This window comes from Triticum dicoccoides, chromosome 2B, assembly GCF_002162155.2.
Source record: "Triticum dicoccoides isolate Atlit2015 ecotype Zavitan chromosome 2B, WEW_v2.0, whole genome shotgun sequence".
NCBI classification, from domain to species: domain Eukaryota; kingdom Viridiplantae; phylum Streptophyta; class Magnoliopsida; order Poales; family Poaceae; genus Triticum; species Triticum dicoccoides.
The window spans coordinates 824,974,932-824,992,319 of NC_041383.1; the positions used below are offsets into that span (position 1 = coordinate 824,974,932).

The following is a 17,388-nucleotide window of genomic DNA, read 5'->3' on the forward strand; positions in this document are numbered from 1 at the left end:
AGGAAAAATCAAGGGAAATTTCAGCAAGCTATGTTAGCTCTGAACCACCAACCTATTTTAGCTGTCGACACACCAGTTTTCAAAGAATAATAACCGAGGGAAATTTCAGTAAACCGGGGAAGGGACAGGTATGGGCGGGCAAGCAGAACGGTCTGTCTTATGAAGGTGTGAGGAGTAAGAAGAAGATAATTTGGTATTTACAACATGTAGTGTATATTTCACGTCACGACATCCATATATATTGAGTATAGCATGCATTACACGTACATGATTTCTAGTCAAAGCACAAAATGTTTGCTAATAATTGAAACTTAATGATTTTATTTGCACCGCAACTGCCGCCAGAGATCATTCATGATGTTTCTCTAACTTGCTTACTTGCTTGAGACTAATGCCATGGGTGGAAACGGACCAGGACAAAATAATTACTACAATAGCCAGCTTGTTGTATATTCTGACTGAAAAAATTACTTCCACAATCCTTATTCTGTCCACTCTTTGCTCACAGGACGAAGACAGATTCCATCTCTGCGCTCCTGCAACCATGAGCTTGTCTGCCGCCGGGATCATCAGTGCCATCAATGATTGTGTCAGTTTGTTTCTGTCGGCCAAATCTGCCATTTCATCTCTGCGCTCCCGATGGAGTGGCTCACAAGAGCAAAGTCTCCAGGATCATGTATTGCAATTACAGAGTGATGTACAACATCTCTGTGACACTCTTCCTGCAATGTATCACCTCATTAATGGAGCAGAGTGGAGAAGCTATGAAGAGCATGTGGCCAAGCTCCTTCCGAGTCTCAAGGATGCCGTGTCTGAGGCCGAGGACCTTATTGATGAGTTCAGATGGCACGAGATGAAGGTGCAAGTGGAAGGCAATGCAATCCAATCTCCTTTCATTGACTTCCTTGATAAGGTCATTCATGGCAACTTCAACAAGTTGAATGATGTTCAGGTGAGGTTGAATTACCTTTCGAGTGAGATGAAGTGTATGGGGCTTCGTGAAGTTAAACATCGCTTTGCGAAATCAGTCAGGCCCGTGACCACCTCTTTGTTGTCAAAGGAAACAAAGATTTTTGGTCGTGAGAAGGAGGTAAAACAGGTATTGGGGTTTATTAATGTACCTACACGTCCAAAACGCAAGAGGGCAACTAGTTCAATCAGTGCATCAACAAGCACATCATCAAGCAACCATGTTAATGCTGAACCAAAAATATCGAGTCTTCCTGTTTTGGTGGTAGCTGGAATTGGTGGCGTTGGAAAGACTACTTTGGCCCAACATATCTGCAACCATCAACGAGTGAAGTCTCACTTCGAGCTAATAATTTGGATTTGTGTCTCAGATGACTTCGACGAGATGAGGTTAACTAAAGAGGTCATAGAATCATCTACTGGAAAGGAGGCAACGATTGATCATTTGGATTCTCTTCAACGTGCTCTTTATAACCACGTGAAAAATAAAAGGTTATTGATAGTCCTTGATGATGTGTGGGATGATGCTTTGAAGGATAATGGGCGGTGTTGGGAGATGTTTTGTGCACCTTTTACAAGTGTCCAAGAGGGAAGTGCAATGTTAGTCACCACTAGATGTCCAAATGTTACCAAGGCGGTGCACACAATGGAGCCTGTTATAGTTGAAGGTCTAAAGGAAGATGTCTTTTGGAATTTCTTCAAGTTATGCGCATTTGGATCTGAGGGTTCTAGCAACGACCCTGAGTTAGAGTGTATTGGAAGAAGAATACTTCCGAAATTGAAGGGTTCTCCTTTGGCCGCCAAAACTCTAGGGCGCATGTTAAGCATGGACCTTCAAGCATCGCATTGGAGTTCCATACTTGAGAGTGAACTGTGGGAGTTGAAACAAAAGGAAACCGAGATTTTGCCTGCCCTTCGGTTGAGCTACATGTATTTACCATTCTATTTGAAACAATGCTTTGCATTCTGCGCCGTGTATCCCAAAGATTACAAATTTGAGAAGGCATGCTTAGCTGAAATTTGGGTAGCAGAAGGCTTTGTGGAGCCTCAAGGTGGTGTTCCCATTCAAGATATTTGCTATCAGTATTTTGAAGACCTTGTGGCGCGGTCCTTCTTTCAAAAGGTTAATGGTCGATATGTAATCCATGACTTGCTGCATGACATGGCACAAAAAGTTTCTGAGCACGACTGCTTCATCTTACGAAATAAGAGTGACTTTGATAAAGTTCCCCATAATGTTCGCCATCTATACGTACTCCCTAGCAGTGAATTTGATGATTCCAACTTGTTGAGACTCTGCAAGCACACAAAGCTGCGCACCCTAATTTGCAAGATTAATTTGGGGAAAAGAACATGCTTTGTAATGGACCACTGGTGTACTAAACTTACACGTATGCGTGTGATGTCTTGTGCCTTCACAAATGAATTACCAGATAGTATTGGTAATTGGAAGCATCTTCGGTACCTTGAAATCTCCAGAACCTGTACTTTGAAGAGGATTCCTTCATCATTCTGTTGGCTATATAATATGCAGATTTTATATGCCAAGAAATGCACTATACAAAGCTTACCCGCTGACTTTGATAAGTTGACCAGTTTACAGAAATTTGAATCAAACGGATTAACTATTTATGCAGCCAATCAAGGGGGACAAGGAATTAGGTCAATAAAGAATCTGAATCAAATTCGTGAATACTTGGTGATAAATAATCTTGGCATCCTAAGTAAGGACCATGCAGCAGAAGCTAAACTGAAGGATAAGAAATGTCTTGAGAGGTTGATATTGAATATGCGAGTTGCTTTACACTCCGCTGAGTTTCATATCCACAACAATGATGCAGAAGTGCTTGAAGGTCTGCAACCTCCTATCAGCCTAAAGGGTCTCTTCGTCAAGAATTATGTTGGTGTCTCGCTCCCAGGCTGGTTTCAACCACAAAACTTGCCAAGTTTAGCATCTCTTGGTTTTGAAGGTTTTGTTGGGATGAAGAGCATAAACCTAAATGAGAAACATGCAATTGGTACGTTCTTGTCCTTGACAAACATAACCATTGAGCAGTGTGAAAATTTATCAAGCCTAGAAGATTTTCTGCTTCCAGATTATGTACCTGGCATCAAGAAACTAAAAATTAAAGATTGCAAGATGTTAGCATCTGTACCAACTGAGATTTTTGGCGGTTTTCATTTCCTCGAAGAACTGTGCATAGTTGATTGTCCAAACATCTTCCACCAAAGATTGGTTTCGCCATCCCTCATGGAGCTCCGTTTGTGTCGTTCTAGTATCTTTCGCGATATTGACTGCTGCTCCCTCACCTCCTTCCATTGTCAATGCGAGTTTGCCACGTCCATACAACTACAAACGTGGAATCTTCCAGCTTTAAATAGGTTGGAAATTCAGTGCAAATCTCTTACATCTGTTGGAGGCTCCCCTAACCTTTCCATTTCTACGGGCACCAGCAGCATTAGAGCATTCCCGTCCCTTACTATCCTACAAGTTCAGTTCTGTGATAAATTGTCAACCCTTGATGGCATCCTAACACAAGAATACATACCTGCTATTGAGAAAATTAGCGTCCAATTTTGTCCCGAGTTACTGTCCCTGCCAGTTGAAAGGTTTGTGAGTTCTCCTTGTATGAAACATCTGTTGGTTTTTGAGTGCCCAAGTCTCAACTGGCAAAGGGGGCTGGTGTTCCCATCATATCTCCAAAGTCTAAGCTTAAGCAGCTGCGGGGATATCTCTCCATTTGTTCCCAGCTGCCTACAGAACCTCACATCCCTTGTGTCACTGAGAGTTAGTAGGTGCCAGGGTATAACATCCATTCCAGGTGACATTTGGAGCAGTAATCTTGCATCACTTGAGGAACTGAGGATTTCGGAATGTCCAGATCTAGTTACATTTGGTGGAGCAGAGGCAGTTGCAAACATAAAGAAGGTTCAGATACACACATGTCCAAAGTTAAAGGAAGCGGATCAGATCAACAGATGACCGCCCAAGGTATTTGTGCTTACACTTGTTCCCTGTCCAGCTTTTACTAATATTTTGTTCGTAATTCCCTATAGAAATAAATGATGCAATGGGCAGTAGCAATCCAATGTAAAACATTACGTGTAAAGTATGATGGATTTACTTATTGATTTTTTCGACATGGAGGTTAAACCCTCCGGCCTCTGCCATGGATGCACACTGTTAGATGTGTATAGCCCTTTTTGGTTTATCCCCATTGTATAAGGGGTCTCTTGCACTTTTCCCTACACATGTATATGTATTGGCCTTTGGCCCTCCTGTGAATGCAGTTGCTCATTATCTAACACACACAACCATCTTGTTTCTGTTTGTTACTTCCATTGCGTATAGAATCATGATATGTTAATATTTCCGGAAAGAGAAGTCCGTACGGAATCATGATCTGTTAATATTTCCTGAAAGAAATATTTGATGTTCACAAATTGCATAGATGTGACATTTTGAAAAGACTTGCTGACCTGGTGTGCCATGTTCGCTAACACTTGTTTCTGTCCAGCCTTTACGTCTCCCTTGTTCGAAATTCCTTATACACCGGAAATAACGCATGTATTATGCAGTAGCAATCCAACTTAAATTGTTATTACTAAAGTACGCTGGTGCCTACATGTATTGTAAAACTTGTTTCTTATTGTTAGTTCTAATGTTTAGTTCACATGAATATTTGACCTGTTAATATTTCCCACATAAGCTTTACTGACCTTGTTTTCTTCTTTAATGACAGGCACGCAGGAAGCCATAGCTGCATTATTTGGAAATTGGAAGACCTGAGGACAACGAGGCTTCATGCCTTCGTCTGACCGTCTCTACCTATCTCTCCGCAGGAGCCTCTCTCTTTTAAGAGTATGAAAACACTTTTTTTTTCCGAAAAGGGGGGACTCCCCGGTCTCTGCATCAGAGCGATGCATACGGCCACATGTAAAAACACTTTTGGCATGTTAAAGATCATGAATGTGTTTTACCATGCATGGATGGGCACTGCGTCTGCATCTTCATCTTGACTAGTTTGAACAATGAACTCTTTTGGCATTTGAGGTGTGCTACTGTTGTGGTCTGGAACTGGTTGATGCAACTGATTGATTGATTTATCACTATTTTGGTGTATGATGAAGCATTTCTTCTCTTCAACTCTCACTAGAATGATGCTGTGGCGTTTGCAATATGTTTTCCTCGCAACTTGAACTGATTGGCTGGCCCAGAAAGAAAGAAAGAAAGAAGACAGAGCTGAGATGACTATTGTACAACATGCCACCAGCTATTAAATGAGATATATTCTGAAACAAAATCGCCATCTAACAGACAATTGAAAGTGCCAGAATATTATATCCAGCTCCAATATTGACTCTGAACAACTGAGAATACAAAAAGAGAGCAGTTAGTAATAAACCAAACCAAAGAAAACCAGAATGTGATTTTTTTTTTTGGCCAGTTGATCCTGGTGTTGTGAATACATACTATCGTGGCCACCAGCCATCAAGTTCCTATTTACAATAGCCAAAAGAATACTGGAGCTATGCAGCGCAGCAGAGCAGAGTCTGTCAACCGCCAGCGACAGAACAACAAAAACAGAGCAGAGTCTAGTGCAGCAGAGCAGTTGCTGCTTAAGGTTCAGGGTTATAGGCGCCCTGAATTTGTTGCTGATGGCAGAGTACGTATGTCGTTGGAGTCAATCCTTCCTTTGCACGGGACGCTGGTCCTCTCGTTCGCCCCGCGCCTCGGACGTGGATTTTTAGAGCATCTCCACCCCGGCCCTGCTATCCTAGTCCTCAAAAATTGCTTTAAGATCCGTGCGACACAACTAAGTTTCTATATGAAATTTTTTCTTTTTTATTTCTCCCATATAAAACATATTTTCAAGTTCAAACCTATGCAGCGTGGTAAAGTTTTCTAAGTAGAATATAGAATAATGAAGATATGTTCTGTGTGGGAGAAACAAAAAAGAAAAATGTACTTGCACGAATCGCGATGCGAAAAATGAACGCTAGATAGAGAGGGCCTGGGTGCAGGTGCCCAATTATATATTCCCCCCGCGCCTCTCCTGTGAGAGGCCGGGCGAACCCTAGCCGCCATCTCTCGAGCCACCTTCCCCCGGTCTTCCCTCCCTCGCAGCCACCCGGAGGCGCCGCCAGGCAAAGCGGGTTGCGGGCTGCGGGTGGCGTAAACCAGCGGCGGTGGCCTTCTCGGTTGTGGGCGTTGGTGGTGGTGGTCGAAAGGTGCGTGCCCGCCGGATCTGACGCCTTGAGCTCGGCGGGCGACACAGGATGGGGGCAGCTGTCCGGCGTGGCAGTTGCTCTGAGTGGGAACAGCGGCCGGGCGTGGCTATTGCTCCTGCCATGGGGGGGGGGGTCCGACATGGGTGATGGCCTCCTGGTGGCTTGGCGGCTTCGCCCGCAGCGGCGGCCGGCTTCTCCGGCGTCAGCTCATCTGTGGTCGGGACATATCGGCCTTCGCTTCATCTTCTCGTCGTCCGGGCACCACTTGCATTGAAGGGCTGAACCGCTCCTAGCTGCAGTCCATTGCCCGTTTCGCGCCTGGTGTCGCAGGTCCAAACTCGTCTAGCGCCCGACAGCAGGACCGAGCTCGTCTCGCGCCCGGTGGCAGGACAGATCTCGCCTCGCGCCCGGTGCTGCAGGACGCGGCGATGGTGGCTAGTTTGACCGGCCTATTGGGTCTTGGTGCTGGGGGCCGCCTAGGGGTACGAAAGGCCGGGCCTTTCCGCTCGTCTCTTTGGTTGGGGTTGTGACGGGCTTGAGTGAGGTGGTGTCTTGGTCTTGGATGCCGGGGTGGCGGCCCTGGTGGTGGTAGCACGGTGCTCGTGGGTAGAGGTCGTGACTTGGTGCTGCTCGGTGGCCATGGCCGTGTGGGCGGCGTGGTTGCCGGGGTGTGGCGTGAAGTGGTGGTGAGTGTTGGCCGGGGTGAAAACCTGTTCTATCCTGGGACGGATCGGCGGCCGCGAAACTCGTTCCCTTCTTGAAGACGTCGTCGTGGCTCTCATTGCCCGTTGTGTTGCTCCAGGGAAAACTCTGACCTTCTGGTCAGGCGGTGACGGCGCTCCGGTGTCGTATCCTTCCTGAAGGCATCATCTTGAAGTCCACGGTTTGTCGTATGCGGCCTCATCTCTTCGTATATAAAACGGGGCGGAAGCCTTTTTGGATAATCCCTCCTTTGTCTTAAAAGGCATACATGAACATGTTCGTCCTCTGCAACACAGGTGTCTGGAATTGTCCATCACAACCTGTACCGAATACCGAGATACCGACATCCTCGATATCAACAATATAATATTGCATGCGATGGAAACAATAATGAGAATAATAGCACGATAAGACATGGATAAAAAAAGAATAAGCGTTAACTCTGCAATGCAAACCAGTTATTTCCCATACTCCCATTGAACTCCTAACTTGCTGAAAATTATGGAGCATGAAGGGCTAGTAGAGGTTACCTTCAACAGCAAATCACAATTCTTTGTGAAATAATCTGTTTTGTTCTATCCTGGAGAACATGTTCAGCTTTTCTAAAATGGCGACCATACAAGTAATGTACCGTTCCCATGTTGCGGGTCGAAGTGCAGAACAGTAAGCTTGTTGCAAACCAAACTGTTCTCTTTACTTACTGACCCTAACCTAATAAGTGCAGTAAGACTGATGCTCTGCTGGTAAAAGAAGCAGAGGATGCTACTCTGCTCCAGTAGCAAGGAATGGGCAAAAACGGCAAGCTTGATTCCTTTGAATGATCAAGGGGATCAAATGCTTGCTTACAAGGGAATCAATTTGTCAAGTAGGAACTCTAGACCAGACGTTCTCTGTATGTAGTACAGTTACCAGCCAAACTGACGTCCAAGCAAAGAATTTGCAGTGGCACGCCACCAACACAAACAGATGGTGACGATGAATCATCATTTGAGTTGCATCAATCACTTCCAGACAATACACTGCACATCAAAACTGACTGACTGCCTGCTCATTGTCCATAGAACTAATCTTGATCATCAACACTGACAAACTCTTGTGACCTGGAGATTCAACTTAACTTGTGCAGCACCATACTTAAATAATCATCGGAGGCATAGAAATTGGAGCCCTGCAAAACTGCAACGGTGACTAAACTAGTCATTATTTCCTCACTTATGAAACTTGGAAACAATCACAAGGTAAAACAAACACAAAAGAGTAGTCTGCAAGCCAAATTGTTCTCCTCACTTATGAACCCTAAAATCTGTCTTGGAAAAATGTGCAGTAAGGGCATTTCTAACCAATCCCTTATAACCGGTTACAGGAGTAAAAATGCGGTTTTACTCCTCTAATCGGGACCTACCCGATCCCTTATCTGCCGTAAGGCAGTAAAGTTTTACTCCCCTCCCTAAAAATCTCCTTATATTAACTCCGACGCTAGGCGCTGAGTAAAAGCCGCACCTCTCCTCCACTGCCTCCCCCTCCCCTCTCGTGGTGCATCTGCGCCAACGCCGCCCCTCCCACCCCCACCGGCGCCCGCCCGACACCGGGGAACCTCAGTAGGCTCCACTGCTGTCCCCTACCGCTTGGATTTGCATCGCCTCGTCCCTTGGCCGGCGAAAAAGCGGTGGATCTGTGGCTGCTGCCATCTCCGCCGGATTTGACGATTCCGCCCACCGGCAGCTGCGCCTAGCCATGGATTGACCGGGAAGCGGACCGCACAGCCACGACAACGCCTCCGGGCCGCACACCTTCCTTAGTTTCTAACTTCCAAAACCATTTAGATAGTAGGGCATTGTTCATGATATCCAAATTTAGAATCCCTAAACCCTCTGCTCCTTTGGAAGACATCAAGTTTTTCAATTAACAAGATGATACTTGTTTTTATCCTCATTTTCCTACCAAACCAATTTAGCCCTGAAAAAATCATCTTTTTTCCTAATCCCTACTTGCAGTGGATAGAAAGTAATCATAAACATGGGGATATTAATAAGACAGGATTGGACCAAAGTCACTCTACCTGCCATATTAAAAAGTCTCCCTTGCCATCACTACTAGGGAAAAGCCTATACACAAAATCTTATCAGCAGCGTGCTTCAAAATAACTCGCTGCTGCTAACTAGCAGTAGCGCGCACAGACGAAACTCGCTGCTGAGACAAATATAGCAGTAGCGCGTCCTCTCAAAGACGCGCTGCTGCTATAATTCCTACGAGGCCGCCGCGAGGCTAGTTATAGCAGCAACGCGTTATAGCGACGCGCGCTGCTGCTACGTAGCATAGTAGCAACGCATTTCTCAGATAAGCGCTACTGCTAAGTTTCCTACAAAAATTTAGTCCCACCTCGCTCCGTGAAGAGAGTTTCTACCACCTTAAATATGTTACTTCTCAAACTTTGACAAGCACTTGATCTTCATTGAACTTTATGTGTAGAATTTGTGGCTGCAATATGAGTCTTCACCTGTTCCTAAACCGGTGAGGACTCATATTGACAAATCAGATGTTGAGTCTGAAGACTTTGTTAGGATTCTTTGGATCTTCAAAACCTGGGGGTTGAGCAACATATACTTCTTCCTCAAGCTTACCATTGAGGAATGCACTTTTCACATCCATTTGATATAAAGTGATATTATGATGGTTAGCATATGCAAGTAATATGCGAATAGCGTCAAGTCTAGCAACAGGTGCAAAAGTCTCATCGAAATCAATTCCTTCAACCTGTGTGTAGCCTTGAGCTACAAGTCGTGCCTTATTCCTCACTACAGGGCCATTTTCATCTTGCTTGTTGCGGTAGATCCACTTTGTGCCGATGATATTATGCTTGCGAGGATCTGGACGTTTGACCAGTTCCCAGACATTGTTGAGCTCGAACTGATGTAATTCTTCTTGCATGGCCTGAATCCACTCAGGCTCCAGAAATGCTTCATCTACCTTACTGGGCTCTGTGATAGAGACAAAAGCATAGTGCCCACAAAAGTTAGATAAATGTGAAGCTTTTGAGCGTGTGAGAGGACCTGGTGCTTCAATGTCATCGATGATCTTTTCAACTTGCACTTCTTTTGCAACGCGAGGATGAGCTGGTTGTCGTCGAGGAATTTGATCAGCATTTTCTTTAGCACCATTTTCTTCAGCATTTTCCTCAGGTACATCAGCTCGACGATCTTCGCGTTCTGGAATGAATTCTTGAGTAGATTCTTCGGTAGGAATGACATCCTCAGTAGCCTTGAACTTGATGGAATCTTCAGGTGCTGGTTCATCTATCACAGAAGGTAGGTTCTCTCTTTGCGAGCCATTAGTTTCATCGAACCGCACATCTACAGTTTCAACAATCTTGTGAAGAGCGATGTTGAAGACTCTGTAGGTGTGCGAGTCCTTTCCGTAACCAAGCATAAACCTTCATGTGCTTTTGGTGCAAATTTAGCATTGTGATGAGGATCTCTAATCCAACATTTAGCACCGAAGACTTTGAAATAACTCACATTGGGTTTCTTGTCAGTGAGGAGTTCATAGGCAGTCTTCTTGAAGAATTTGTGAAGATATACTCTGTTGATGATGTGGCACGCGGTATCAATTGCATCAATCCAAAAACGATGAGGCGTTTTGTATTCATCAAGCATAGTGCGAGCCATCTCAACAAGAGTTCTGTTCTTGCGCTCCACGACGCCATTTTGCTGAGGAGTATAAGGAGCAGATAACTCATCAGTAATACCAAGTTCATCAAGATAGTTATTAAGACCGAAATTCTTGAACTCAGTTCCATTGTCACTCCTGATGTGCTTGGTCTTCACACCAAAGTTGGTTGAAGCCCTCGAGGAAAATCGTTTGAAGACTTCCTGCACTTCATGTTTGTAAGTAACAATGTGTACCCATGTGTAACGAGAATAATCATCAACAATGACAAAGCCATATAGAGATGCATCATTAGTCACAGCTGAATAATGATTAGGACCGAAGAGATCCATGTGAAGCAATTCAAATGGACGAGTAGTAGTCATGATAGTCTTCGCTGGATGCTTGGCCTTGGTCATTTTTCCAGCCTCACAGGCACCACACAAGTGATCCTTGAGGAATTTGACATTCTCAATGCCAATGACATGCTTCTTCTTCGCGAGTGTGTGCAAATTCCTCATGCCAGCATGACCAAGTCGTCGATGCCATAGCCAGCCTTCTGAAGCTTTTGCAAGTAAGCACACGGCAGGTTGTGGTCCTGTAGAGAAATCAACAATGCACAAGTCTCCTCTCCTAAAGCCTTCGAAGACTTTGGAATTGTCAGCTTTCATGATCACAACACAACGATACTTGCCAAAGACAACAACCATATCAAGATCACAAAGCATTGAGACAGACATGAGGTTGTATCCTAAGGACTCGACAAGCATGACTTTGTCCATGTGTCGATCCTTAGAGATCGCAACCTTACCTAAACCCAATACCTGACTTTTGCCTTTGTCAGCGAAGATGATATGCTTCAGATGTGACGGTGTTAAGGGAGCATCCATCAATAGATTCTTGTCACCAGTTATGTGATTTGTACATCCACTATCGAGAACCCACTCGTTTGCTTTGGGTTGATCATTCTGCAGATGAATTAGTGCAGCTTACAAACTCATATACTTCATCAGTGAAGAATATGACATCAGTATCATCAGTTCAATTTCATCAAGCAATAGCACAGATAAGCAGTGTGAGGACGTGTGAAATGAAAGTTTATTTCATTATGATTCGCCTGCGTCCTTTCAGGCATATTGTCAGGCCCCCAGCAAATTCTTCAGACGTTAAAGCACGTCTGGAGACCTGACCCTGCATAAGAGATTAGTTCTTTTTCTTCACCCCCCTTTTTTAGACGTTAGACCACATCTGGAGGGGTGGCAAAGCTCTGCGAGCACCATATGAGAAAGGTGGCAAAGATGCCAACCATTTCGTTTCACATAAGAGGGGTTAGGGTAAGCATATGAATAAGCAGAGAAATTCTTCAAGGACTTATGAACATAATGATTTGAAGAGTAATGCACATATTCATAGCCCTTAGCTCTACCCTGCGAAACAGAGTTGTTAGCATGATGATGTTCATATGAGGACTTTGATCCTTTTGAGGAATTTGATCCATGTGAGGAATTTGGTCCGTATGAGGACTTGGATCCATATGAAGAATGTGGTCCATATGAAGAGTTTGATCTGGGGTTCCTGTTCTTCACTGGTGGTGTCATGAGGACATTCACCTAAAGACTTTCAACATAACTTTTGGGAACCCAGATTTTCTTCATAGGGGAACCGTTCCTGCAGTTAGTGCCAACATATCTAGCAAATACTTCACCATTCTGATTTTTGAACAGTTTATAGTTGGAGTCAAATGACTCATCAGAAGAATGAGGAGATTCACATGTAAAGCCAGATAAGTTAGATGGATCAACTGGAGGTCCCTTTGCAGCAACCCATGAGGTTTTGGGGTACTGCTCAGGTTTCCAATATGTTCCATCAGCATTGAGTTTCCTCTCAAAGGCAATACCCTCTTTCCTAGGGTTTCTGTTGAGGATCTGCTTTTTAAGCGCATCACAAAGAGTCTGATGCCCTTTGAGACTTTTGTACATGCTTGTCATATACAATTCCTTCAGCCCTGCATTGTCAGTGATACTAGCAATGTCCTCAGATGAGGAATTAGTGATAGCAGAGACAGGTGAAGAATTTGTAACATTTGAAGCATTTGAACATTCAGGTGAAGAATTAGCAGATTCACGTTCAATGCACTTTAAGCATGGAGGATCAAATTCTTCCTGAGTGGCGCTGATTTGTTGAGCAAGTAATGAATCGCGCTCCTTCTGAAGATCTTCATAACACACTCTTAGCTTTTCAAGATCTTGCTTTCTTTGTAGAAATTCATAAGAAAGCTTCTCATGATCAGTTAAGAGGGTTTTATGATGACTTTGAAGGTTGTCAAACTTAGACTGAAGTCTCTGAAGATTTTCAGTTAAGTCTTTAGTGCGGTCCATTTCATCACCCAACATATCATCACTTTTGTCTAGCATGTTTTGAAGTTTTTCAATAGCCTTTTGTTGTTTCACAGCAATCTTAGCAAGTTTAGAGTAGCTAGGCTTAAGATTTTCATCAGATTCATCCTCACTTGATTCAGAGGAGGGGTATTTAGTTACCTTAGCAGCCTTTGCCATGAAGCAATAGGTGGGAGCATAGTCATCATTGCCTTCATCAACGTTGTTGGTGTTGCCATTTTCTTCAGAGTTGAAGATAGACTTGCTGACAAATGCGGTAGCAAGAGCTAGACTCGCCACACCTGACTCAGACTCCTCGGATGCCTCCTCTTCCTCATTATTCTCAGATTCAGCTTCAGAATCCATTTCCTTGCCAATGAATGCTCGAGCCTTCTTGGAGCTGCTCTTCTTGTGGGATGAAGACTTCGAGGATTTTGATGATGAAGACTTTGAGGATTTCTTCTTCTTCTTGGCATCATCAGAACTGTAATCCTTGTATTTCTTCTTCTTTAGTTCCTTGTCCCACTGAGGACAATCTTGAATGTAATGACCGGGCTTCTTGCATTTGTGGCACAACCTTCTCTTATAGTCACTTGATGAGGAATCACTGCTCCTTGAAGATTTTCCAAAGCGACCACGTCTTGAAAATTTCTGGAACTTCTTCACGAGCAGAGCTAGCTCCTGGCTCAATTCTTCAGGATCACCAAGGCTGCTACCAGAATCTTCACATTCAGATTCAGACACTGCCTTGGCCTTCAGGGCACGTGGTTTGCCATAGCTTGAACCATAGAGATCTCTCTTTTCAGCAAGCTGGAACTCATGAGTATTTAGCCTCTCGAGGATATCAGCGGGATCTAGTGACTTGTAATCAGCACGCTCTTGAATCATCAGTGCCAGAGTGTCAAATGACGAATCGAGTGATCTCAGGAATTTCTTCACCAACTCATGATCGGTGATGTCAGTGGCACCGAGCGCTTGAAGCTCATTTGAGATATCACTGAGGTGATCGAAGGTTTGCTGAACATTTTCATTGTCGAGTCTTTTGAAGTGGTTGAAGAGATTGCGAAGAACGTCAACACGAGAGTCACGTTGAGTTGAGACTCCTTCGTTTACTTTGGAGAGCCTTTCCCAGATAAGCTTAGCAGTTTCCAAAGCACTCACTCTACCATACTGCCCTTTACTCAGATGACCACATAAGATATTCTTCGCTTGAGAATTGAGTTGCTTGAATCTCTTCACATCAGCAGCATTCAGGGAAGGTGTGACTGAGGGAACACCATTTTCCACAACGTACCAGAGATCGTTGTCGATTGCTTCAAGATGCATTCGCATCTTATTCTTCCAGTAGGGGTAGTCCGTGCCATTGAAGGTAGGACACCCAGAAGAGACCTTGACCATACCTGCGGTCGACATAACTAAAACTCCAGGCGGTTAAACCAAAATCACACAGAATAAGGGAGTACCTTGCTCTGATACCAATTGAAAGTGCGTTATATCGACTAGAGGGGGGTGAATAGGCGATTTTTATGAATTCTTCACTGAGGAATTTGCCGGTGAGGAAATTCCTTAGCGAAGAACTAGTTGCAGCGGAATAAGTACTCAGAAGTAAGCATAACAGAATACACACATAGTCATCATGATGAAATGAAGACAATCACAGAGTATAGAAAGCGTAAACACAAGATAACACAAGATGAAGACAAATAGTCTGAAGAAATTGAACTGAGGAAATTGAGAAAGTCTTCAGTCAAAGTCTTCAAACACAGATATGAACAATCACTCAACATAGTAATGAGGAAATGAAAGAGTTGAGGAAATAGAACTAGTAAGGTTGGTGAAGACAATGATTTGGTAGACCAGTTCCAACTGCTGTCTCAGTTGTACGTCTGGTTGGAGCGGCTGAGTATTTAAACTCGAGGGCACACAGTCCCGGACACCCAGTTGCTGAGCACGCAGCTCAGGACACCAAGTCCTCATCGTATTCTCCTTGAACTAAGGTCACACAGACCTCGTCCAATCACTCGTGGTAAGTCTTCAGGCGACTTCCAAACCTTCACAGACTTTGGTCACTCGGCGATCCACAATTCCTCTTGGATGTTCTAGACCATGACGCCTAACCGTCTGGAAGAAGCACAGTCTTCAAAGGTAACAAGTGTCGGATCCACGCAGGATCAATCTCTTCAGTGATGCTCAATCATTTTGGGTTTGTGGGTGTTTGGATTTTGGATTTTCCTCACTCGATGATTTTCGCTCAAAGTCCTCGGAGGATGGGTTGCTCTCAAATGACAAGTGTCAGTTTCTCTCGGAGCAGCCAACCAGCTAGTGGTTGTAGGGGGCGGCTATTTATAGCCTAGGGAGCAGCCCGACATGATAAGACATAAATGCCCTTCAATGATATGACCGTTATGTGGATAAGATATTTTGGGACAGCTGGCGTGTAGCACAGCAACGGTCGGAAATTTGACTCTCAAATTCCTCAGGGCTATCATGTTCCTCACTGTGTAGGCAATCTGCACTGACGAATTCCTAACTCCTCAGTCAGAACAAATTCCTCAGCGACCAGAAGAACTTCGTCTCTGTCACAGAAGAAATTGACTGAACTGTATGAGATTTCCAATGGCTTCACTCGAAGGGATTGGTAGGTGTAGGATTTTGAGTTGAGCATCACATGGAAATTTTTCCTTAGTATTTCCTCGACCCCCTTTAACAGTACGGTGTTTCCTATGACTCAAGAAAGAGAAAAACAAAACTATGAAATTGAAAGTCTTCAAGCTTCATATTCCTCGCATGAATATCAAGTCTTCATGGACACACCAATTTCTTTACTTTCAAAGTCTTCATGAAAGTCTTCAGGAATACCAAAATCTTCAGTCGAAGATATTCATGTTTAGGGGTCGACTTTCTCTGTAAATATCAAACTCCTCATAGACTTATAGACCTGTGTACACTCATAAACATATTAGTCCCTTAACCTATAAGTCTTCAATACACCAAAATCACTAAGGGGCACTAGATGCACTTACAATACCCGAAAGTAAGTACTACTGGCTAGCTAGTTGCGCGCATCTCCCGTTGATTCTATAGCTATACTTTCATCAATGCCATTTATAATGCTTCATTATCAGTTTGATTGACCTCTATTTCTCGTAAAGTGCTTGTGGCAGGCACAAGGGAATGATTTCTGTGGATACTACGTGTGCGAGTTCATCCACAACGCGACTTTGAAAAATAAGCGGGGCTACTCTAAAAGACAATATGAAGTGCGTAAGTAATAATATTCACAATTTCATTTTATTACACCATCATTTCTGTTGAGTCTCATTCATATATATGTATTAATTAACCCCCTTCTTCAAATTAGACATGGCAGATGCGGAATGAACTCCTAGAACAAGATCGCATGAAAGCAATTTAAGAGGAATTGACGGGATTCTTTCTTGACCACGTCATCAATAAAGCCGAAGAATACCATGTGGAAGTTGATTTTAATTGCTAGGGGATTGTAATTAAGAGATCTTACATATATGTAGCCAGTAGCGTCGGATAGATAATACGAAAACTTGTTGTTCGACCAATCTCTCGAAGAGGGAGAGGTCGATCAATCACTTCTCTCGGTATGCATGATGAACTTCTGTACTTAATGGTTTCCTTCATTTTCTTACTAGCTAGCGTGTCGAGGGCCTCTCTATGTATAGTACGTAGCGTCGACCAAGCACGGACATAAGAGAGGACACTTCTCTCTATTAATTAGCTAGCTAACACAATATATGAAACACCTAAATTAACCCCCCAAAACCCCCAACCCCCCTTCAAAAAAAAACCCCAGCCACTGAAATGCTGACGCGTGGATGCCTTTTGGTTCCGGTTGGTGCCACCAACCGGGACCAAAGGCCCCCCTGCCTGGGCTCGGCGCACCGGCCACGTGGAGGACCATCTTTCCCGCTTCGTGTTAGAACCGGGACTAAAGGGGGAAGGTATTAGTAATGACCCATTAGTCCCGGTTCATGAACCGGGACTAAAGGCCCTTACGAACCGGGACAAATGCCCCCTTTTCTACTAGTGGTGGTTCAGTTCAATAGAAGGATGGAACTTGACAAATATTGGAAATTAGTCTAATATGGTCACTGCTTCCGTATGTGAGATTGTTGGATTATTTGTGTTGCATCTTTCACCTGCCAGTTATTTTTTTTTGTATTTTTTTCCAAACATCAAGGCTCAACAACATCTTGTTGTGAATGTGGCAGCGAACTCAAACACTACCACCGTCGATGTATTTTGCTTTAACATCAAATGGTAGCATAATGTGGCGAGAACTCCTCAAACACTACCGCCGTTCAAATGACCCACAAGTACAGGTAGTCGAGACGGCTCGTAACGGAAGTTGTGTGCTAGGAGTACTTGTACTGCTAGTAGTGGGACCGCCCACCTAGCCGCCATGTGAATCTAGTTCTGGGTTCGGACTACC

The 17,388-nt window shown here is 44.1% G+C and overlaps 1 pseudogene; it reads left to right on the forward strand.

The window, feature by feature from the left end:
* The first annotated feature begins 727 nt into the window (after positions 1-727).
* Positions 728-3,952, forward strand: LOC119266111 (annotated as a pseudogene).
* The last annotated feature ends 13,436 nt before the right edge of the window (positions 3,953-17,388 follow it).